The sequence below is a fragment of the Lissotriton vulgaris genome, chromosome 3_1 (genome assembly GCF_964263255.1).
Source record: "Lissotriton vulgaris chromosome 3_1, aLisVul1.2, whole genome shotgun sequence".
Taxonomy (NCBI): Eukaryota; Metazoa; Chordata; class Amphibia; order Caudata; family Salamandridae; genus Lissotriton; species Lissotriton vulgaris.
The window spans coordinates 932530979-932552166 of record NC_141689.1 but is presented as its reverse complement, the minus strand read 5'-3'; positions in this window follow the sequence as shown (position 1 = coordinate 932552166).

Genomic DNA, 21188 nt, shown 5'->3' with positions numbered 1-21188 from the left:
AGCTCTTCTTGTTAGCAGGAGTTGTATTTATGAAAACCTTATTCTGTCTGATATTTGGGATGGCTTCGTCTTTACAGGTCCTCCGGGTCAGGAATCTGGTTCAGCCATTAGTACCCAACAACTTTTAAAGGTTAAAATACAAACTCTAAAAGGAACTTGGCCATTGAAGACGCTAAGGGAAATTGAAAATTGAAAACTAACCTACCAGACAGAAGCAGCTAACTTGATCTTATTAAGGGGACTACCTATACATATCCAGAGCGCCGACGCCAGTAATATAGGAAAAGTCATATCGGATTCGAGATGGATATATACGTATAAACAGTTAAAGAACACTCACGTTGCAGAAACAAAACCTGGTCCCATGGTACTTTGACACCAACCTTAAAAGCGAAACTTGCGAAAACCACGAAGTCCAAATAATTAAGCCACGGGCATGACATTAAAGATCAAAGCAGAATTCCTGACGAAGGCGACCGCCGAAACGCGTAGAAGGAATTAACTCTGCGTTTATATGAAATTTCAAACAGGAATGATGTTTTTTATATAATTCGGATTTTATGTGAAACTAATTCAATGTTTTTGTATATGTAAATGTCTTTTTGTAAACAAAATAACTAAAAGAGATAAAAAAGATAAAATAAGGAGATAGAAAAAGAGATACGTAAATAGAAAAGAATATCAAAGATTCGTAAAAAATAAATAACATCAAATAAGACCTTTTTGGGTGGAAAATGAATCATTACTTTCATGTCTAATATATTCAGAAGCAATTAGTACACAGAACCCGGTGTGTTCTAGCCTTTTCAAAAAACACTTTACCTTGCCAGGGTTCATCCATTAAGGCAGGGGCCCCAAATTTTTCCTATACAAAGGTCAGTGAGAATATAACAGACGTGTGCCAGTTTATGCCTAAACCAGAGAAGGGACCAAATCAAATTATCTCCCTAATTAATTAGTGCAAGTTATCCTGAGGATGCCGGACATAGAGGATCATGTAGTCCGCATATAGAGAGCACTGCAGGCCCCTGTGTAAATGCAGTTCCTGAAAGTGCCTTACCAGAGGGTCCATGGCCAGAATTAATAACAGCGGGGTCAGTGGGCATCCCTGTCTGGTACCACGGGATAGCTGAAAGGGGTAGAAATCAAACCATTCAGGCACAGACGGGCAGTAGGGTTAGTGTACAACGTTGTTGTGGCGATGAAACCCATGGGGATGCCCATGGGTCTCATGACAAGAAAAAGAAGGGATACTCTAAAGAGTCGAAGGCTTTCTCTGTGTCAAGAAGTATAGCTGCTGCTGGGATATCTGGGTTTATCCTGTGAATAACCGAAAAAAGTGTGCAAAGGTGGAGTGATGTGGTACAAAACCAGATTGAGCCAGAGAAATGATGAACTCCATGAATTGGGACAACCGGTACGCGATTACTTTTGCCAACATTTTATAGTCTAGGTTGAGGAGAGAAAGTAGCTGGTATGAGCCTCATTGAGTGGGGTCCTTACCAGGTTTGGGGAGGAGGATACTAACTGCCTCTCTGAAAGTGGGGGGGGGGCAGTATTTGTGCCACCATACCTCAGCGTAGACCTCAATGAGTTTTGTAGCTAGCAGCTCTTTATATTCCTTATAAAAATCTCCGGCAAAGCCATATAACCCGGGTGCAGAATATCCCCGAATAGTTTCAATGGTTAATAGTAGAGCTGCAACTGAAATGGGTTTGGCCAAAAAGTCCTGCATGTATTTTTCGAGATACACTAAGGCTATCTCATCTAAATATCCCTCTGAGGCTTCCCGATCACTCCCTATGGTGGTGGAATACAGGGTAGTAAAAAATTCTAAGAATTGTTTTTTGAATTTCCGCCAAAGATGTGTGTATGTGTGTGCCATGGGAATGTATTTCAGTGATGTAGGTCTTGTGGTAAGGGGGGAGTATGAGTTGGACGAGCACTCTGCCTGGTCTTTCCCCCTCGCCATATTGACGGGCTGTATGATATTTCCCTAAGGATAGGATCTCCCGGTCAGCTGTTTTCCTGTGGTCCTCCAATAACACCAGATCAAAGAAAGATACGTTGCTCTCCCTTGAAATCCAAGGAGGTCATCACCTGATGAGACAATGTATTTTTAGAGAGATTCTTATGTTTGATGTGTTATGACTCCATAATAGGTCTGTTCCCTCTGGCTAGGCACATTCTTGCGATCATCCACCTTTTGAGTAAGACCTTGCTATTCATTGTAAGTCTTGACTTGCAAACATGATAAAATTGATCTTCAACCCCACTCCAATTTCTCACCTCTCTCTTGGTCTGTCAATGGATACTGTGATACACTTATCTCTCCTTAAGACCTCTTTCTATGTTTGGTAACATATGGTCTCTGCTCTCAGGGTTGCAGTCTCTTCAGCTGGAATCATATAGGTCTGGGCAGTGAAATCTGCTCCGTTTTGGGAGTTTGCTGAGTTTTTCTAGGTCCACGCTTCGTGGAGATCGCAGAGTTCCAAAAGCTCCGCTCTGCAGTGGGGAGTTTTTTCCTTATTCATGCTTACCAACGGTAAGTTGGCAGGCGCGAGCAAGGAAATTTCAATGCTAGACTACTTCCAAGCGAGATTTCTCAGTGCGGGCGGTTGCAGATGGTCACTACCGCTTGCTTTGAGAAACCTTCTGTTCACAGTGAGGAAGCTGCCGCTGGAGTAGAACTTCTACCCGAGCGGCAGCAAAAGCAGTGCAGGACAAACACCCGGTGCTAAAACTCAGTGCAAGAGTGCAAGGTAATGCACTCTGCTGCTCGTGGAACCCCTCATAGGTTTGAGGAGTTTTTTTTTTTAACTTCTCCATGAACTCCGCCCAGGCCTGGAATCATAGCCTTTTAACTCAAGTTTTGGGTATCACTGCCTGTTTTTCCCTTCACTTACTTACCATAAGTGCGACTCTCAGCCCCAACTTCCTCGAGTTGTCTCCATATATTTTCCCCTTCTGTTTTATCTCATTGTCACCTATCTTAAAACCTTACTTTTAATGATCATCCACATCACAGAGTCTCCCCTTTTCTCTTATGACTAGAATCAGACATGTGGCCCTGAAATTCAACTAAGGAACCTGATCAGGGGGTATTGTTGCCTATGTTGTCTTCTGAGATTCTCTCACTGGCCCCTTTATTCCCATACCTAGGAGCGCTCATGATCTCCCTATGAGGCACCACATTCAGTGACTGGAAAGCTTGTTGCAATGGAAGTCTCACATCCTTCCCACCCCACCACAAATTCTGTTTTCAAGTCCCTATACCATCATCTTTGTATCCATGAATGTGAACGGCATCTAGACTAGACTAAATAGTCATAAAAGTCCCCTCCTTCTGAGATGCTCCCCACCCCTAAAGAGTCAGAAAGTTCAAGTGAAATAGGGTTTAAAAGGTGGTTATTAGTTGCAAACACACCAATGATCTAGACACCCTTCCCTCAGACAGTTTTAAGAAGAGTTGGGTAGTTTTTCATTTCAATTAATCCCCCCCATGAAACATCATGAAGAAATTAGTTGACTCATTGAGCAGGTATGTCTTTCCAAAGATAAATACTACCAACTGCAAACTTATTACAGTATCTGTATATATTCCAAACATTTGAAAGAGCTCTTTTATTTCTTTCCTCTCGCGGCTTCTGATTAAATTTGGTTCCCCCTGTATTATCATAGAGCGTGCCTGGAATTTCATTTTGGACACAATCCTAGACAGGACTGGCCATTTGCTAGGCCCGTGCTGGTTACTGCACATTACTATATCATATTCTTAATGAGTATGGCCTCCTTGATCTGTGAAGACTGGCCTCATAAAAAACAGGGTCCGGGCATTTTTCTCATGTGCACATGGTTGTTGCAAGAAAAATTAACCTGTATCTATGGAAACTGGATTAATATGTTGATAATACTTCCTTCGAAGTTAGTTTTGGAAATTTCAATTATATTCTTGAAAGGAGCAATCAATGTATTCTCTCCATGTGCCATCATCATAAAAAATACAGTCCCATAAGATAATATTTATAAGATGAATTTTTATAAGAAGATTTTTATCAATGTTAACATTAATACAAAAAAGGGTACTCCAAGGAAAAAATGAAATGGTGTGGTATAGTGACTAGTGATATTGTATAACAACTCAATCAATTGCACCTTAATGACTGCTGTAGTTCATGCTAGTAAAAACATCATTGTATGCATTAAAAAGTGACCCAAGCCACAAATCATTTTAGGGAGCAGCCCAATAATAGAGAGAAAGTCAGTTTTGACCCTCAGGAAACCTTGACTTTTACTGTGGTGTTCTTTAGGAAAAAGAGGCAACCTCTATTTAAATCGAATAGAATGTCATAAGGGCAGAATAAAGTTGAGGTCGGGTTGGAAAATGCTTAACCCAATAATTTAATGCACTCTTAATCATGGAAACAAGGTGCAGACCCACATCCTTGCACATCCTATATTTCCTTTTCTCCATATGCTATATCATCCAGCATGCTGACCATCAGTTCTTTTAGTCATGCTGCATAGAAAAACAAATAACATTTAACTCCATAGAGTTCCCTAAAGCAAAAAAAAATATTTGATAGGTCTCCTGGACAGAATAAAGAATTTATGGACAAATGCTGATAAAGTCTCACTAACTCAATCATCCAACACCATCCTCCCCAATTAATAGGCTCTCAATGTGATATCCAGGACTTTGGCTTCTCACCAATGCCAATAATCTAATGCAAGCCTCCTATGCTTCTAGACTGGACCGACCACCTCTCCACAGTCATTATTGTCCAAGTGATAGATCAAATCCAACCCAAAAGAGAACAATGAACATTCAAATTCTTCAACAACTTCTCCAAAGACAACCTAAAGCTCATACTCATCTCTCATTCTGCCACCTTCACATCCGACATTAACACTCTTTTAAATGACTTCAACATGTTTCAGGAAAACCATGTTAACTCAAACTCTCTTATTGAAGCTTGAAAGTGCAATCTGCATCCTTCGGCACCTTAAAGCCCTCGTCAATGACACATGCTCCATCTACGGATAGTGATGAAAATGGAAGAAAAACAGAATTCCTGACAATCCCCCAATTCCGGAGCCCCTTCATGTAACGCGTAGAGTAGTAATCACATAGGCCAAGCCAAGTACTATATCAACATCAATGGAGCTGCTAATAGAAGCCGAATACTCATCATAATGATCAAGCAATCCATCTACTTATTGCCTGATCCACATATCTTATACTCCACATAAAAGGGCAATTCCATCAATCACTCATCAAATCAAAATATCTAAATTATATAACAGCGTATCAAAACCATTGGCCTTGCTTCACCTGTAACACGTACCCCTCTGCACTGCACACCACAAAGGTCATCGTTCAAACCTCTATCTCTCAAAGACCTTGCTCACACCTACCATTCCACAATGCCACCAACTATCCACTCATCCTGCATCAAAGCCTTGTGTAGATCACCCCTACTCACCATCATCAACACCTACCTCAACTCAAGGCATCTTCCATAAAACTCTGAAGACAGGGCAGATCCTACCACTTCTGATGAAACCCACACTAGGCCCTCATACCCCCACTGACTAGATGCTTACAAATTATGGACCATGCTGATGTAAACACAGATAAAGGTTATCTTGGCTTCCTGATAAAAGTGAACATCTCAGCTACTTTTGACACCATCAACCACCTCATCGCCTTCCACACTCTGAAATCCCAAATGCGAATCTGTTGAGATATCCAGTTCTACCAGTTCTACCCCAACTTGCACAGTTTCATTTATATGGGTACTCCCCATAACCTTGGGTTCGCTCTTGTGCCCTGTCTTCTTCAGCCTATACATGGAGCCCCTTGGTACTGGACTCACAGATAACACCATTGAAATGTACTAATGCTACAACAAAACAACACTGCATTTGAAAATTCCCTCTGCTCTTAACTTTTAATGCCTACTATACCCCCTGCACCTCTACTGGAACTGGCTGTCCAACCTACCAGAAATGTATCCCTACCGAAACAGATTCCTAATATTTGCTAAGAACAACAAGCAGTAAGTCTTTAAGACCTTGCTCAAGACTTGAACCTAGATGGATTTGAACCCCAGCTTTCAACAAATGCCAGGTTACTCAGATTAACTTTCGACGCAGAGCTCACCCTTAAATAAAATGTAAACAACACATCTAAGATAACTAGCTCTCTCTACTTAAGAAAGTGAAAACAAGATTCTCACAAATAGAATCCAGGATTGTTGTTAAATCCCTAGCACTTTTGCATCTGGATGATGGCAATGCTCTGCTCCGCAGTCTTCTGTATACCATACTTGTTCCTCCTTAAGGGCGTACATGCTGCATCATGTATCAGTAAGGGCCTTAGAAATATGGGCAGATCACTTCTCCCTACTGTGTCGTTCCTAAACAATAGATCCTTCCAAGCGATAGAATCTGGTTGTTTCTCTGACAGTATGCCATCAGTATGTGGAGTGCCACATGGTTCATCGCTTAGCCCTAATTTATTTATTTTTTCATGTTACCACTGGCAGATATTGCCCAGGAGTTCAACCTATCTATTGTTTCCTATGCTGACAATACACAGCTCGTGGTCTCCTTTGATAATGGAGCAAATCTTGAATGCCAACAACTGTTGCCCTTTCTTGAAAAAGTGACTAAACGGATGACTAACCGCTGCTTGAAATTAAATGGTGACAAGACAGCGTTGATGATTCTAGGGAACAACCCTGTCCGCAGGCCTCTGCCTAGCTAGTCAAGCTGTATGGGGAGCTCTCCAGCACTTAATTGCCGTGTGCTAGCCTTGCATCATGTGAGTCCTGTCGGCCCCGTGTGGGATAAATATTTCAGACTGGTGTATAGTGCATGCAAGTAGACACCAGGACGCTAGATGTAAGTACACTGTGGGTTGATTTTCCCATTGGTTGATTACCCCCTCTATTGTTATAAAGTAGGTGAAGGGAACAGGAAATGGAGTATTTTGTAACACATAGAGAAACAGCAGCAGTGCCATTATTTTAAACAAAGCTGCTCTTCCGAGCAGTGAGAGCAGGAGTGACCTCCAATGTTGAACATCTCCTTTAAGTTAATGTATTGGGCTCTTGCGGTTCTTAGTTTTGACTAGGTCAGGGTCGGTGGTAACATAAATACCAAGATATTGGAAGCCGTTCATCTCCACACCTGCCCCAAATACTGGTGGTAAACTCAGTGCACTGCCACATAGTACATACACGGATGATTTCATCCAGTTAATTGTGTATCCTCAATATTTACCAAAGTTGGTGAATATATTCAGTAGTCTGTAAATAGATAATTGTGGAGATGCTACATATGGAAGGATATCATCAGGATAGAGTGATATTCTGACCTCCCATTCTTCTGTTCAATGCAGGCTATGGATCAATGGATCTGTGCAAACCCAGGCCACCAAAGGCTCAAGAATCAATGCAAAGATGAGTGGCAAGAGAGGACAGCCCTGCCTAGTCCCGCATTGGAGTGGGAATATTTGAGAAGTCCTGCCATTCACAACCATTTGAGCTAGAGGTTCAGCACAGAGACGTCACAGCCAAGACAGAAATTTGGGGCCGAAGCCCACTCGTTCTAATATTGCAAAAACGTATGGTCATTTGACAGTATCGAAGGCAATATGGGCATCTAGCGATAAGAATACTGCCTCTTCTCAGATCTTATCTGCTTGGCCCAGGTCTCTGTAGAGGCACCACAAATTGAGGGCTATGTTCTACCTGACATAAAGCCAGATTGATCCGGATGTACCAATTTGGTGATAATCCGGATGAGTCGTGATGCCAGATGCTTAGAAAGGATTTTAGCCTCTGGATTGAGAAGTGAGATGGGTCTGTAGGATAAGCACTTCTCTGTTTGTCTACCCTCTTTATGAATTACTATTATTGATACCAGTCTCTAGTTGCTGGGGAGTACACCCTTTGTGCAGCTCTCCATATACATCCTCAACAAATACAGTACTATAGGGAGTGTGGTAAGTTGATAAAGTTCAATTGAAGGTGCTAGGCCCCATTCCTTTGCCTCAGTTTATGTTGCAAATTGCAAGAGCAACATCTTCCTCAGTGGGATATCTACCAATGAGTACTGTGTCCTAAGTGGAGAGAGTTGGAAGCTGCAAATCATGAGGGGATCGTGAGACTCACCTGCTGTCGCTGTACAGGCAGGTAAAGAAAGATGGCTATAGGCGCTGTGATACAAACAGCAATATATTGTAGGTCTCAAAGGGACACCTTATCCTCTTTGCATATGTTAGTAACCCAATGACTCACCCTCTCAGTCGAATTGTAAGAGTTCCTGTTTAAATAAGTATGTGTTTCTATGTGTGATTGTTTAAGAGAGTAAGTATGTGTAAGTTTCCTTAGAAGTAAGGTGGTAGTGTGTGTATAGCTGTATATGCAAATAAATGGATGTTCAATAGTTTATTTGCATGTGTGATTATGTGTGTGAGTAACTTTTGGATGACTGTCGGTGTGTAACAGATTGTATAGGTGTATCACTACATATGATGAGTGAGTATATGTATGAGTGACTATATAGAACTGTTGGTGAATGAGTGGATGTGTATCTAGATGGTGGAATTACTGAATTGGTTGTTGTAACTGGTATGGGTATCTCCATATTTATGAAAATGTTAGTTTCTATTTTTGAATATGTGTTTCAAGGGTTACATTACACTGAAAGGAGGTCTCTCACTCTGTCACAAGGATGGTGTCATCAGTGATGTCATGAGTGATGTCACTGACCATGTCATGAGTGATGTAATATGTGACGTCATCAGCAGTGCATTGCAGTCGCGCAAGTTATAGTGAGTCCAACTAACTATAACGTGGGAATTTCAATGGTTTTATGTCAGTAAAATTTCCAGCTAACTATAACTGGTGTGAAACCTATGGTTTTTTCAGTGAATTTATTAGGTTTTTTAAATGCTAATTCCTAACTATAACGGATATGAAACCTATGGTTTTTTCAGTGAATTTCATAGTTTTTTAAATGCTAATTCCTAACTATATATAAGGCCCCGAACCTATGTTTTTTTCTTTGAATTTCAAAATTTTGTTAATAGCAAATGTCTATAGCTATGAAATGTAATATTTTTGGAAAATGAATGAATCCTATATTTTATTTGTATTTAAAACAATTTTTTTAATGTATATATTTTTTTTATTTATTTATTTATTTTTACCCTGGAGCGATCCCGGGGCGCGCCCCGGTGAGCGCCCCGGAAAGCGTAGTCTTTTGAAGCGCCCCAGGACGCGCTCCGGAGAGCGTCCCATTAGTGCTATTGCCGCGAACGAAAACATCATCGTGATGTATCGCGTAGCCGCGTCCACGTGATACGCACGGCGTAAGTGCACCCGGAAGCACTCGAGCGAATACGATCGCGCAACGTAAACATCCGACGCGCTTACGCGCCGCGCCCCCGGGCGCGCCCAGTGGCGCGCCGCGTAAGCGCGTCGGTCATGTGACCTGAAAATAACATTTTTTATTGGTGCAGAACAGTTTTGGTTTCATAATGATGAAATCCATGGTCTTGTGACCTGAAAATAACACTTCTCATTGGTTCAGGCCTTTTCTTATTTCCAAATGATGAAAGACCCCACCTTTTTTCCTTATTCTGCCTTTGTCCTTTGACTTAGGAAGACTTGTTTTGCAATCTTTGCGGTATATTTTGAACTTTGAAATGGCTACAGTAGCCGCAGCAGCTGGAGCATCTGCACCACCACCACCACCACAACCACCAAGAGGACCACCACAAGATCACATTGGTGGTCAACAAGAGGAGGAGGAGGAGGAGGGGAGGAGAAGGTGGCTGCAAGAACACAATACCCCATACCAGCCAAGACCACACGTTGTATGGGAGTTTTTTTCGATTCCAGAGGGCAAGAAAAAAGTCAATGCGGCCAAGGTGACTTGCCTAATCTGTGGCATGGAACTTTCAAGGGGGAACCCTAATAAAAAATACTCTTTTGGAAAGAACACCATGATTAGCCACATGCAGCGGAGGCATCCGATCAACTATTCTGCTGCAGAGATGAGGGAACTGGCCAGTAACCCTCCCCAATCTTCAAGTACCACCTCCAAAAGAAAGCAACCCACTCCATCGGGACCAGAGGCAAGGGAGAGGATCCCTTGCATTCAGCCACGGTTTGCGGATTTCTGAATAACATGTATTCATTGTGGTAAGACCATCTCCTATGGTGAACTGAGCATAAAGCTCATCGTCTTTGCTGGGGACAACCACAAATGCCCCAAAAAACCCACATTTTTTCTTATTTTTTTTTTTGCTCCAGTTGAGCCATTTTCAATTCCCTGTTTTTTCGTTTCTCCCCATAAAAATAACAAAATAAATATAAAATAGTTCATAAAAGCCAAAAAAAGTACAAAATGTTCCAAAAACACTAAAAAAATATAAAACAACAAAAAGAAGAAAAAAAACAGTTCTTTTTAGAACTACCTCCAATTTATAAAAAAAGGCTACATTTTTTAAAAACTCTGTGATTCTTCTTTCGCCATGGGCCGCTCCCCGGTCCGCTCCCCGGTGCGTATACCGGGCGCTCCCCCCGCGCAAATCAAAAAAAATATATATATTATTTTGCACCGCAGGGCCCTTTTATCGCCCCCACATCAAACCTAAGGGATCAGGGGGGGTCTACCCTGCCCCCTTATGGTCATTTCCCCCTTTTTTTTTCCACCTCTTGTGTCTCTATCCTACCGAGACACAAGAATGCGGCCGGTCCGGACTGTTTCGAATGTTTACAGACACCCGAGAGCCAATCAGCTTTCTGTGCACACCTCGCGTGTCGCGCCCGCTGCGCTCCCCGTTGTGCAAACTTACTATGTAACACAAAAAAGTTGCACAGTATACTATAAGTCTCACCTTATATTATAAACATTTTTGAACTACTTGATGAATTACATATAAAAATGAATAATGTCTCGAACAATTTTTGAATATTAAATATACATTTATTTTTCTGATTCTTTTTCAAAATTTAATAAAACAACTAACAATATATTGTCTAGAATGTCCTCATTTTCATTCTGTGATTCTATTGATTCCACACACTGAACTAATTCATGGTCCAGAGACTCATCCATAAAATCAAATTTATTATTCTCAGCAATTTTTTCTTCAGGGTTGTTGTCCAAAACCATTTCAAAAGAAATATTCTGTTCTCCTTCCATTTTGTTGCTGTAAATTGCATAAAAAATAAATATATCAGTAGAGATAGGGCACTGTTGTGTTTAAGTTCAGACAGGTAGTTTTGATTTTTTAACAGTGAAGTTATCTTTGGGCAGTGTATGGTATGAGGCTGGAATTAGAAATATAAAAAAGTGTATGCGATAAAGCCTAAGTAAATTTATAATTATACAAGAGAAGCCTAACTCAATCCATAACTATAACAGAGAAGCCTATCTCAATCTATAACTATTACAGAGGGATAGTATATAACTATCAGAACATTTTTTCTCAAATTAACTTAAAGTGCACAACATACTTCACTTTCCACAATAACAACTTGCCTTAACTTACTCTCAGTGTAATTCCTTTTCAAATGTACTTCAGGAAGTAGTAGTCAAAATGGCTGTGTTTCGCTCTCTTATTTTATATATATTCATGTACATAACCAATCAAATGTCAGGAAATAATCGTAGAAAATGAAAGTAACTTTTTAATTGGTTGTAAATTCTAACACTTCATATGTGAGTTTGTCATGTAATTTACCTCAGGATATTTAGACAGGCCTACAGCCTAAATGTCTCAATGGAATTCCACCAAATTTGGGTAAATGGTAGGGACTGCTATGTAGTAGAGCCTATTCTATATTTGGTGAAAGTGTCTCCAGTGGTTTTTTCTGTAAATTACTTTCCCACCTTTTTTTAGGGAGCGCTTACCGGTGCGCGCCCCGGTACGCGCCCCGGTACGCGCACCGGCAGCATTACGGGAGTCCTCCATTTTGTGTTTCGGTAGAATTGAGACACAAGATGGAGGACAAACAACGTTGGGAATGGGTAGAAGGGGGCACGGTAGACACTTCTTGACCCTCTAGGTTTTCTGAGGGGGGTTTAGGAGGCCCATTTATGTCCCCTCCAAAAATACATTTTTAAATTTTTCGCGGGGGGAGTGCCAGGTACGCGCACCGGGAAGCGTACCGGGGAGCGTACTTTGGTGAAAAATAGTGAAAAAAGTTAGAAAAAGAAAATCATTATGAGTGATCAGAGGTAGGGTAGCCCTGAAACGAGCTTTTGGGTTCTGTGGCTGATTTAAGTACCTACAAGTAGGTTCCAATGCACAGTCTTAAATTCAGGAGGAAAATTCTATTCCCCTCATATGAGAAGTGCACACCATCTCCTCTGTAGATGTCTTGCATGTTGTAACGTAAGTTATTGTTGTATATTGAACCCATTCCATAGTCTCTCATGTAAGCAGAAACAGATTTAGTCACATGTTTCCGTGCTTTCTCAAATTGTGGACAAAATTGGTTGGACCAGTTCCATTTCTGTCTTTGGCATATATCAGAATATACCAAGGCGGTTTGTGGAAAAAGTGTCATCAATTGATCAACGGTGTCCTTTAAAAGCATTTCCAGACCAACCCCAGTCATAGTGCCCAAGTCATTTCCACCACAGTGCACTATTAAGGGGTCAGGGTTTGGCAGATGCAAAATGGTTTTCACCAATGGTATCAATTAGTGACATCTCAATCCTCTCTGGCCAATCCACTTGATTTCCACATTTGATAAATCAAGGTTGTGAAAATTTGTGCTAGCTGCATACCTTTGAGCCCAGTGGATGTAGCTATGTCCAATAATCCACACAGAATACATGATGAGAGAAGGTTCTGGTGCAGTCAGATGAAGTGTGGGAATGAAATGGCAGTTGGAACAGGAGGAGTTTACAAAAAAATGATTGTGGAGTTTCTCTGCTCTTGAATCACAAGCAAGGATTGGTGGATTCAGATAGTTGAAAACTGAAAGTTAGGGTACATGGTTGTGTTGTGTGAAAGAAGCAATTTGAATGGTTAAGAAAAAGTCACTAAAAGCAATAATGCCCTGGATAAGCTGGTGTATTGAGAGGTCAAACATCCTTGCTGACTTAATTTGCAACATTGTAGAATAAACTTTTGAACCTAAGAGTTCAGTTAGGAGGGAGTTGCTATGGTAACAGATAGAAAGGTCTGAGAGGGGGAAGGGTGTTGGTTTGAAAAAAGTGAGGGAAGAGTTTTGATTGGTTGAAATAAGGCACATGTGTGTAGAATTAGAGGTTTTCTCTGCCAGTCTTGGTTTCAGTGTATTGATTGCACACCTTTTGCTCTGCTAAAGAAAAATTGGTGTGTGTGTCTGACACTGTTCTTAATCTCCCAAAGCATTTGTAAAGGTACGTAATGATTCATTTAATTTTGATAGAGACTTATTTGCTCTATGGAGAAGATTTGGAAGCAGATAGTGAAGTTTCAGTAGTAAAATTGAATGCTTGTACATATGACTTGTGCTGTGTTTGTAAAAAGTTATTTAAAAAACGATTTTGGGGTATAAGAATGGCTTTTATTTTTTTGAGAAGCAATTAATAGTGTCTGCCTCTGTAAAGAAATATATTTGAATGTTTTAGAATTATGTCACCTGCGTTACCTCAAATTAGGAAGCAGATTGAGATTTTTTCTTGCTGGGTTGTGGCATGTTTTTTGGAAATGCTTGATATTAAAATATGCAAGATAGAGGACTTGTCTTTTGTGAAACAGTGAGGTTTCAGTAGTGAAATGAAATGCTTGTACATAGGATCTGCGCTGTGTTTGTAAAATGTTATTCAAAAACGATTTTGGGGGCAAATCAATGGTATTTTCATTTGGGTGTTATTTATGATTGCCTTGTGGCGCCGGTGCGTCACTTTTAACATGGGAAAAAAGTGACGCACCGGTGGTGCAAGGCCTTCATAAATAAGGCCCTGAGTTTCTTTGCTGTAGGTTTATGTCTTGCTTTTTGATAATGCTTGCTATGAACATTTGTAAGATAGGGGATTTGTATTTTGTGAAACAGAGAGGTTTCAGTAGTGAAATTGAATGCTTGTACATAGGTTCTGCGCTGTGTTTTTTAAATGTTATTCCAAAAACGATTTTGGTGGCAAATCAATGGAATTTACATTTGGGCCTTATTTATGATTGCGTTGTGGCGCTGGAGCGTCACTTTAAACATGGGAAAAAAGTGATGCACCGGTGGTGGAAGGCCTTCATAAATAAGGTCTGAGTTTCTTTGCTGTTGATTTCTGTCTTGCTTTTTGATAATGCTTGCTATGAACATTTGCAAGATAGGGGATTTGTATTTTCTGAAACAGTGAGGTTTCAGTAGTGAAATTGAATGCTTGTACATAGGTCCTGTGCTGTGTTTCTAAAATGTTATTCAAAAAACGATCTTGGGGGCAAATCAATGGTATTTACATTTGGGCCTTATTTATGATTGCCTTATGGCGCCAGTGCGTCACTTTTAACATGGGAAAAAAGTGACGCACCGGTAGCGCAAGGCCTTCATAAATAAGGCCCTGAGATTCTTTGCTGTTGATTTCTGTCTCGCTTCTTGATAATGCTTGCTATGTATATTTGCAAGATAGGGGATTTGTATTTTGTGAAACAGTGAGGTTTCAGTAGTGAAATTGATTGCTTGTACATAGGTCCTGCGCTGTGTTTCTAAAATGGTATTCAAAAAAACGATTTTGGGGGCAAATCAATGGTATTTACATTTGGGTGTTATTTATGATTGCCTTGTGGCACCGGTGCGTCACTTTTAACATGGGACAAAAGTGACGCACCGGTGGCGCAAGGCCTCCATAAATAAGGCCCTGAGTTTCTTTGCTGTTGGTTTGTGTCTTGCTTTTTGATAATGCTTGCTATGAACATTTGTAAGATAGGGGATTTGTATTTTGTGAAACAGTGAGGTTTCAGTAGTGAAATTGATTGCTTCTACATAGGTCCTGTGCTGTGTTTTTTAAATGTTATTCCAAAAACGATTTTGGTGGCAAATTAATGGTATTTACATTTGGGCCTTATTTATGATTGCCTTGTGGCGCCGGTGCGTCACTTTTAACATGGGAAAAAAGTGACGCACCGGTGGCGGAAGGCCTTCATAAATAGGGCCCTGAGTTTCTTTGATGTTGGTTTCTGTCTTGCTTTTTGATAATGCTTGCTATGAACATTTGCAAGATAGGGGATTTGTATTTTCTGAAACAGTGAGGTTTCAGTAGTGTAATTGAATGCTTGTACCTAGGTCCTGCGCTGTGTTTCAAAAATGTTATTCAAAAAACGATTTTGGGGGCAAATCAATGGTATTTACATTTGGGTGTTATTTATGGTTGCCTTGTGGCGCCGGTGCGTCACTTTTGACATGGGACAAAAGTGACGCGCCGGTGGCGCAAGGCCTTCATAAATAAGGCCCTGAGTTTCTTTGCTGTTTGTTTGTTTCTTGCTTTTTGATAATGCTTGGTATGAACATTTGCAAGATAGGAGATTTGTATTTTGTGAAACAGTGAGGTTTCAGTAGTGAAATTGAATGCTCGTAGATAGGTCCTATGCTGTGTTTTTTAAATGTTATTAAAAAAACGATTTTGGTGGCAAATTAATGGTATTTACATTTGGGCCTTATTTATGATTGCCTTGTGGCGCTGGTGCGTCACTTTTAACATGGAAAAAAAGGGACGCACCGATGGCGCAAGGCCTTCATAAATAAGGCCCTGAGTTTCTTTGGTGTTGGTTTGTGTCTTGCTTTTTGATAATGCTTGCTATGAACATTTGCAAGATAGAGGATTTGTATTTTGTGAAACAGTGAGGTTTCAGTAGTGAAATTGAATGCTTGTACATAGGTCTTGCGCTGTGTTTCTAAAATGTTATTCAAAAAATGATTTTGGGGGCAAATCAATGGTATTTACATTTGGGCCTTATTTATGATTGCCTTGTGGCGCCGGTGCGTCACTTTTAACATGGGAAAAAAGTGACGCACTGGTGGCGCAAGGCCTTCACAAATAAGGCACTGAGTTTCTTTGCTGTTGGTTTGTGTCTTGCTTTTTGATAATGCTTGTTATGAACATTTCCAAGATATGGGATTTGTATTTTGTGAAACAGTGAGGTTTCAGTAGTGAAATTGAATGCCTGTACATAGGTCCTGCGCTGTGTTTCTAAAATGTTATTCATAAAACGATTTTGGTGGCAAATCAATGGTATTTACATTTGGGCCTTATTTATGATTGCCCTGTGGCGCTGGTGCGTCACTTTTAACATGGGAAAAAAGTGACGCACCCGTGGCGCAAGGCCTTCATAAATAAGGCCCTGAGTTTCTTTGCTGTTGGTTTGTGTCTTGCTTTTTGATAATGCTTGCTATGAACATTTGCAAGATAGGGGATTTGTATTCTGTGAAACAGTGAGGTTTCAGTAGTGAAATTGAATGCTTGTACATAGGTCTTGTGCTGTGTTTCTAAAAAGATAATTTCTCTATGCAGCAAAATGTTTTAACCAAGCATTATGCAAAAATATGAGTAATCTGAGGAAACATAGATGACATGATTGTGAAATGTGTTAATATATTTCTTGAATCATGCAGATACTATCTAATCAACCTTTTTCTTTGTAATATTCTAGTCTTGAGTTACTCTCTATTACACCTTTTGTCTGTTTTATACCGTTTCTCTTTCTCTTTCTGACTTTTTTCTCTCTCCCTGTTACACCCTCTGTCTGTCCTATTTCTTGTAACATCCTGTCTCTGATTTACTTCCTCTTACACCCTCTCTGAAACTTACTCTCTGTCTCTTCCTTTACAGGCTCTCTCTGTTTTAGTCTCTTTTACAACCTTTTCTCTTCTAACACCCTCTCTCTGTGTTAGTTCCTGTTACACCCTTTCTCTGTTTTATACCCTGTTACATCCTTTTTCTGATTTACTCCCTTTTTTTGACTTACTTCCTTTCCCTATAACATCCTTTTTCTGTCTTTCAACATATTATACACTCTCTTTGTCTTAGTCCTTTTGTATGTTTTACTCCCTCTACCTGTTTCTTTGTCTGAGTCTCTCTGTGTTTTTGTGTTACTCCCTCTAGCTGTTTTTCTTTGTCTTACTCCTGGTTATATAGTTGCTGTGGTATAAACTTAGATATGTTGCAAATTAGTGTTTATATTGTTTACTTATTGTGATTGCTTTGTTGTTTGCTAATAGTGGTCTATAATGTGTTATTTTTTTCTTTACCACAGATTGAAATCAACATTTAAAAAGTAAGCAAAAATGCCGTCAAGGCAAAGGAGAAGAAAAAATACCATACGGAAAATTACAAAATTAGCAACGGAAGTAAAGGAATCCTCTACAACAAGTACTTCAAAAAACACCCAAAAAGGTCCTGGTAAGACAACTAAGTCTTTTTTTCGCAACATATGTAAAACAAAAACAAATGTTAATGGTAATGTGAAGATCCAGAAGGAGAGAGCAAATTTGAAAAGGAAGGAGAGGCCCTCAAAAAATGTCTCTATTGGAGCAGGAGAGAAGAATATGGATAGCAATAGAAGGTTAAATCAATTTAGGGACATTCGTAGACGAATGTTTCGCAATAGGGTAGTTTTAAATTTGCTAAAAAATGAAAAGAAACGTAAACAGATAGCTGCTTTTTACAAGAAAAAGAAAAGTGTAGAGAAGATTGTTGATCAGGCTTTTGAACTTAAGAAAAAAATATTTATTTTAGTAATCAATAGAATTAGGATACTTAATAAGGCAATTGATGTTTTCAAATCGAACAGTAGATGGAAAAGAATAATTAATCGGACTAATTTTTGTGAAGTATTTTCTGGAGAATGGATGCATAGTTCAAGTTCTGAGCCATTTTTTAATGAGCAGAGTTACTTTCAGGAAAATGATTTGGTGCATGCAGTTGACACCAGTGGTCGAGCATATGAGGTGAAAGATGGTTGTGTGATGGAAAAAGAGAAACTTGTGTCTAGAGATGCAGAAGAGGTGTTAGATGATGAAGTTTTAGGGAGACGTACTAAGGGTCCAGTGTACACATGGAAGTGCAGTAGTATTTGTAGTGTGCGACAGGATTCAATCGATTTGCTTCGAAATTTCTTACGTACATATGGTAAGAAAAGTATAAAACAAAAAATGAAGATCTTGCAAGAGTTAGATCCTTGCAGAGTGAGAGAAATAACAGGTGTGCATGGGCATTCACTGGCTTGTCTTTCTAGAAAAGTATGTCAGAGTGTTTTTCATCGTTTTAGGATGTTACAGTGCATCATAATAAGGTGAGGAAATTAGTGAGAAGGTCGTATTATGCAAAAAGTCCAGCACTTAAGCTTAAACAGTTAAACAGTGCTCTTTTGCATGGATCTGAAGTAGATGTGAAGACTATTTGTGAAGAAATTGAGTTTTGTTATTTTGGGAACAAAGAGGACAGTGTAGAAATGGATATAGTAATGGATGGTAATGTGGAAGACAATGTACAGATTTCAAGTACAGAAAAGTTTGACGAAGAAATTACCAATTTTAAGGTGAAATCAAGTGAAAGGCCTAATTTAACTTGTGTGTGTTGTCGACGGACTCATTATAAGATCCAGACTAAGTTAGTTGATTTATATGCAAAATGTGAATTGGAGAATAATAGTGAATGGAAGGATTTTGTAAGTTATTTGTTGGTGGAGAATTCTTTTGATTTGAGTTTTGATCAGCGTATTTGTAATTATTGTTTGAAAAAATTAAATGAAAATAGAATGCCTGCTAGAGCTACTCTTAATAATCTTCAGTTGATAGATATTCCTTCTGAATTGATGGATTTAAATACTTATGAATCAAATTTGATTCAATGTGTCCATCCTTTTCAAGCTATTGTTCGCATGGAGCCTAAGATAGGGAAATTACCTCCTACAGATTTACAAAGAGGATTAAAGGGAAGAGTTGTTTATTTGCCTCTAGATGTCAAGAAAAATATTGATACAATTGGTGTACAAAGAGTAGAAGAGGATCATCTGGTTATTCTAGTTAGTGGAGTTCCAACAAAAAATAAGAAAACCTGGCAAGATTTAGTGGATGTTAGGAAAGTCAAAAAGGCAACGTTGTATTTGGTCAAAAACAATGAGTACTATAAAGATGTAAGTGTTGGAGCAGAGGAAACAGCTACAGAAGAAGACAGTGATTGTTCAGTTGGCCAAATTGAAAAAGTTGATGTGTCTAGAAGTGCAGAAATATATGAACATTATACTGTTCATCCTTTGCATTCCAAAGAAGTAATGGGGAATGAAATTGACTTGTTTCAAATGAAAGCAGCAAAAGGAAGTCCCATTAGTGTATGGGAAGAAAGTTTGGAAGCTCGTTGTTTTCCACAGTTATTTCCAACAGGTCGAGGTGGACGATATGACGATCGACCAGTTCAAATTCCTGCAGCTGAATACCGGACTTTAAGATTATATGCTGAAGATCCAAGGTTTCGTCAATGCATTCCGTATTTGTTTCATCTACTGTATGAAAGTGATTTGTCTGGGCTTTCTGATGCAGTTAATCATATACTGAAAAGTGGAGCTCATCTGCAAAATGTTTCGTCGAGGGACTTTATGGAGAAAGTCAAACTGCAAGACAGTATTTTTAAATCTCAGCTAATCAATCTCATGGCATGTCAGCGTGGAACAAATGAGTATTGGTTACGTCGTCATGGGAATTGAAATGTATGCTCAGAAACTTAGGAACTCCTACATGGTTCCTCACTCTTAGCTGTGCTGAGTATGCATGGGACGACTTACTTCAATTTCTACGAGAGGCAAATGGAAACATACAAAATATAGAATTGAAAACACCTGGAGAACTGTGTTCTTTGGATCCAGTGAATGTTTGCAGATATTTTAATCACAGATTTGAAGCTATGATGTCTTTTATTACCAACAAAAAAAATCCTCCCCTTGGAGAGGTTTTGGATTTCTTTTGGAGGAAGGAATATCAAGCGAGAGGTGCTCCTCATATACATATGTTGTTATGGATTAAAGATGCACCCAAATTTGGAACTGATTCGTATGACACAGTGATGAGTTTCATTGAAGAATATTCAACATGTGCTGTTCTGAAAACTACTGAAGAAAACAGTTTAAGGCAACAAGTTTTACGTTTTCAATCTCATCATTGTGGAAAGTACTGTCGTCAAAAATTCAAAAACAAGGAAAAGTACTACACGAAATGTCGTTTTGCGTTTCCACGACCAGTGATTTCTTTTTTTTAACTCTTTTTATTGGATTTTATACAACGAAAAGACAATCCAACACATAAGACAGCCCCGCCCCCCCCTCTGATCGGGCAGATTAAATGTAGAACAGAAAGAATTTCAAGAGCTTATAAATAATAATGATACATAAAATTACATATTTAAATTAACAGATGAATCATCAAGATACAGATAAACAATAAGATAGATAGGTATACATTACAATTAGACCGTTTTAGCCATATTATTGTTAAATGAGTGTCTAAAGTTCAGACCATTCTATTAAAGGAGACCAAATGTTTAAACCTTTTATTCTACGTTTCCTAACTTTAGTTTTATATATTGCCATTTCTAAATTAAAAATTGCTAACAGTCTTGAAAACCACTGTTGATATGAGGGGGCGATAGGATCTAGCCAAGCCGATGCTATACAGATTCTTAAAACGGCCATCGAGATAAAAATCAGTTCATGACCAGTATTCAAATTAGTACAGTTTACTAAGCCTAATAGAGCTGTTTGATCAGATAGATTAACCACAGTTTTAAGGATTAATGAGAGGAAATGTTAAATTTTTGGTTTGAGAAAAGTTAAAGCGGGACAAGATGAAAAGATATGTATACGATCCGCATCTTGTAAGTTACAACGAAAGCAGCATGTTCCTCTCCTATTACCCCATTTGGCAATTCTATCTGGAGTATAGTACATGAAGAAGCATATTTTATAAAATTGTGTTTGTAATTTGGTTGACATGAGTACAGTTTGTGATAGCTCATTTACATACTCAAATTCATCCGTTGAAATTATAAATTTCTTTTGCCATTTCTGAATAATCTTCTGCCTGTCATCGGGTAAGTATGTAAGTAATATTTGGTAAAACCCCCCAATCCGTATTTTTTCCTAATAATGGCTAAGAGTTTCAGCTACGATGTTTTTAGGCATAGTGTCT